Source organism: Gastrolobium bilobum, unplaced genomic scaffold, assembly GCF_033153095.1.
Source record: "Gastrolobium bilobum isolate Gb01-03AN ecotype WA unplaced genomic scaffold, APGP_CSIRO_Gbil_v1 utg21612, whole genome shotgun sequence".
NCBI lineage: Eukaryota > Viridiplantae > Streptophyta > Magnoliopsida > Fabales > Fabaceae > Gastrolobium > Gastrolobium bilobum.
Genome location: NW_026899255.1, coordinates 14,190 through 19,014, shown reverse-complemented (window position 1 = coordinate 19,014; position 4,825 = coordinate 14,190). Strand labels below are relative to the sequence as shown.

Genomic DNA, 4,825 nt, shown 5'->3' with positions numbered 1-4,825 from the left:
AAATTGGTGAATCAAATCACCAACTTTATTCAACAGCCGGGAGAGACCTTGTGTGCAGCCTGCTCTAGATTCCAGGAGTTGATCAGAAAGTGCCCCCAATACGACTTTCCAGACGCCAAGAAGGTCAGAGTCTTCTACAATGGAATGACACCAGATTCCAGAATGGTTGTCAACGGTGCAGCCGGTGGAACCATAAGAAAGAAGACAACAGCTGAAACTCTGGACCTGATTGATTACATGGCAAGGAACGAAAATGCTTCAATGAAAGTTCAACCGATTCAACCGAAGAAAGGACGTCTACAACTAGGGAACAATGATGTGTCATTAGCTGAGTAGAAGATGATCTCTCAACAGCTAGCCAGTATGAATGCCAAGCTAGATAAGATGCAAGTCTCAACAGCTCAAGTTAATTTACTTGACTGTGAGTACTACAAAGGTAGCATGAGACTAATGAGTGCCCAACACTCATGGGAGTTGAGTCGTTCCCGGTCAATAGAGTTTGGTATGATCAAAGGCCACCACAGAATACCCAAATATTTTAGAGGAATCAGAATAGTGCTCAAGGAAGCAATTTTCAAAGGAGAATTCAAAGGGGAGGGTTGGATTATACATCCAACAATTATCTGCAACCTCCTTATCTTCCACATAAGGATCCATCTGAACTAGAGAAAGCAATGCTGTAGCTTTCTAAGACTACAAATGATCACATGCAGACTATTGATGCCTTTATGAATGAGACAAGAGCCTACCATAAAAACCAAGATGCTTCCATCCGGAACTTGGAAAATTAGATAGTTCAACTGTCTAGGCAGCTAGCTGAAAGAGCTCAAGGGCAGTTTCCTAGTGATACTATTGTGAATCCGAAGGCACACTGCAATTTCATTGTAACTAGGAGTGGAATCATGATTTCTCCACAAGAAAAGCAAAAGATGGTTCGGAAAAAGAAAGCTGATGAATCAGTAATTGAACCAGAGCAAGGAAAAGAGAAGGAAACACTTGCAAGTGAGAAAGAAGAGCCTGTAGAGCAAGAAAAAGAATAAGCAAAAGAGAAACCTGTTGAAGCTTCGAAGAAACTGATGGATTATTCTCGTTTTGATAAACCTCTTTATCCTATGAAGCTCAAGCAACAGGCACAGAAGCAACAATATGCCAGGTTTGTAGATATGTTTACAAAGTTGCATATTAATATTCCTTTTGCTGAGGCTTTAGCTAATATTCCTAACTATGCTAAATTCATGAAAGATTTGTTATCTAGAAAGCATAAGTTGTAGGATTGTGAGACAGTAGCACTTACTGAAGAGGGAAGTGCCATTATACAGAAGAAGTTTCCACCAAAGCTTCGAGATCCTGGGAGTTTCAACATCCCAATTGCGATAGGCGACACTAATGTTGGCCGGGCACTTTGTGATCTTGGAGCAAGCATCAACTTGATGCCATTGTCAATCTGCAAATCACTAGGAATTTTCAAGCTGAATCCAACCATGGTCTCTCTACAGCTTGCTGACCGTTCCTTGAGGAAACCTAATGGAGTAATAGAAGATGTCCTTGTCAAGGTTGACAAGTTTATTTACCCTGTTGATTTCATTGTGTTGGATATGGAGGAGGAGAGTGAAATGCCCCTTCTGTTGGGTAGACCGTTCTTGATCACAGCTCGAGCTATGATTGATGTAGAACAAGGAAAGCTCGAGTTGAGGATGAATGATGAGAAAATCACTATCAATGTTTTCGATGCTATAAAGAATTCATCTGATCATAGTGATTGTTTCAGACTTGATGTGTTTGCAGAGTTGGTTATGGAAAAGAAAAGTGATTATCAAGAGCTTGAAGAAGAGTTGAAGGCTCAAGATGAAGCTACTCCACAAGAAGAGCTAGAAGTTGTTTTTGAGGTGCTAGAAAAGAAAGAAAATGATCTAGTTATAGTAGCACCAAAAATAGAATTAAAAGAGTTACATGAAACTCTTAAATATGCCTTTTTGGGAGATGAAGAACAATACCCTGTTATCATCAATAAAGAGTTGTCTATGGAAGAGAAGTTATTGAAAGTGCTCAAGGAGAACAAGACAACTATTGAGTGGTCTTTTTATGATTTGAAGGGCATCAACCATTCTTTCTATACTCACAAGATTCTAATGGAAGACAATGTTAAACCTGTGAGAATACCTCAGAGAAGACTAAACCCCACAAAGAAAGAAGTCCATCAGCAGCATGAAGAAAGCAAGCCAAAGGTTAAGATGGAAAAATCCAGGAGTAAGGAAAAGCATGTGAAGACAAAATTTAAAGTTCCTGAGAACCCTCATCCTCATCCAAGTGCATATAACTATGGAAAGACACGATACTGGACCAAGAAGATTGGGTCATCAATGGTAGCGTGCTTCCAAACACCATAATCACATGAGGGCACGTCAGGCTCGAGACGTTAAAAAAGCGCTTCTTGGGAGGCAACCCAAGAGTATTGAGTCAGTCCTTTTCAATTTAAGAGTCAAAAGATAAATGGTGAAAGGTATAATCAAAGAGTCTGCATTAATAGCATGAAGTTGGTGTTAAACTCATCCTTTGAGAAAATCCACTTTAAGTGATAACTGTGAATCCACGCTGATCACGTGGAAATGGCACGAAATACGCCAAATGGAAAACCATCACGCTACCAGCATGAATATGAGCGCTAACAGCGCCAATTGGATTCAGTCCGCACTAACAGCGCGGACATGACGCCAATAGCGTCCAAATATCTAGAACTTACTGGCATGCCACGCCAATCGCGTGAAAGCCGCGCATCTGGCGTCGACGATTTTGGAGGCTTTTCAATCTTTCATCACGCGAATCGCGTGAAAGCCGCGCGTATAGCGTCGGCGTCTCTAGAGGTTAAAATTTTTGGTTACGATCGATACTCCATTTATCTTTAGTTATTTTTTATTTTGGTTATGTTTTTATATTTCTATTTTTTGTTGAGACAATTGAGATGTGATGATGTTTAGTTATGTTGAGTTGATGCTTTCACCAGTGTGAGTGTGTTTACCTGCACAGAAGTTCTTATTCTTTAACTAGTTTAGTTTTATTGCTGGGGACAACAAGTTTCTAAATATGGGAATTGGGCGCACCACATGCGGTACAGAGGAACCAAACTGAAAAAGACCTCTAACAGAAAAAATTTCTGAATCAGGGGAGATATCTGAACCCTTCTGTCTCATTTTCTTTTGTTATTTTTGTTTTGATAGAAGAAATTCTCTGAGCAACATACCTAGATATGTGTTAGCTACTCATACAATAAATGATTAAATCTTAGAAAGCATATAAGATACTGTGTGAGCGGTTATAATGGATAAATGTGAAGAGTTATGCATTGAAGTATTGAGAGTTATTATTGCTCGTTTGATTGAATTCTTTGTTGAGAATTACAGTTGATATGTGATGATAAGTGGAATTAGATTCTAGTTTGATTGCACAGCCGTGAGGTTTGAGCCTATAGAGTAATATATATTTTTTAGAGAGACCTCACTGTGATAATACGCTAGAACTTGATCTGTTTCTCTGTAATACATGCGTAATTTGAAATGATAAAGGCAATTCTTTCTTGCTAGCCACTTGGCCAAATAGCTATCCTGAAAAATTTCCATTGCTAGCCCTTTGAGCTTTAGCTTATTGTTTCTTAAATTCAACCATAAGACACTTGACTTCTTCTCCTGTTGACCTACCTTGAATGAGATTGAAACACTGATTGTAGAATTAAGGAAAAAAAAGTTCACAGAAGTTAAAGTTATGGTAGAAGCAAAATCTGAGACCAAAGAGAAAAAGAACAAAATGAAAAGTTGCATAGCAACGAAAAAGAATGAAAAGGTCAAGAAGAATAAAAAGAAAAAGTATGAATAGAAAGGAAAAGACTAAGTGAAATTGTGTCTGAGTGTGAACAACTGAAAATAAATAGTTGTGTTTCAATCTCATATATAGAAAAAAATTAGCCATTTTCCCAGATATTCCTACCCTAGCCTAAGCCAAGTTACAACCCTGCAAAGACCTTTGGATCTAATTGTGCATGCTTTACATGTTTTTCATCTTTAGGTACTTGAGAATAGGATCAAGCCTATGGTAGTCTTATTGCACTAACGGATTGAGAGTTTAAACCCAATACACAAGAGTGACAAGTGTAGTGATTATCTTGGTAAGGAGTGATTGAGTTAGATTCTAATTCCTTATACAAAAAGTGATTTCTGAAATTCTCAACTTTGGATTCACTCATGCATAGCATTATAACTCTTAATCTCTTCCATGTAGAAAATTACATTAATGACATAAATTCTTCTCACAGAGCTTATCATTGTTGCCTAATGTTTGATCTTATTTATTGTTGGGGACAACAATATTTAAATCTGGGAATTGCTTTATGTGCCTTTGGCACATAGGTATTTCAGAGTAAAAAGAACAAGGATTTGACGGTAATTCAATGATAAAAAGTATTATTTTTAATGAATACTTGATAATCTCGCTTCAGACACACTTTCACTCTGATTTCATGTTTTTGTAGGAGAAAAGCAGAAAATAAGCTACGGTTACAAACAACCACCTCACGCAAACAGCGTGAAAATGACGCGGATCGCGCCGTGATGTTTTCTCTTCCACGTGAATCGCGCCATGTTGGCGCTAATCGCGCCAAGATTGAAGGAAAAAAGCCAACACCACTGCCTATTCACGCAAGCAGCGTGGAATTCACGCTGATCGCACCAAGTACAGGGATCTTCAACTAATCGTATGCGCGAATCGCGCGAATCTGGCGTTGTTCACGCTGCGTCAAGATGACAATTTCCTGAATTGCAGATTTGAATAAAAACAA

General features: G+C 38.5%; 1 non-coding gene across 1 annotated transcript; it reads right to left on the bottom strand.

Moving 5' to 3' along the window:
* LOC133288848 (small nucleolar RNA R71) lies at window positions 1-107 on the bottom strand. The gene has a single exon (XR_009748412.1). It is a non-coding gene; the product is annotated as a small nucleolar RNA R71 (small nucleolar RNA).
* Window positions 108-4,825: the final 4,718 nt, after the last annotated feature.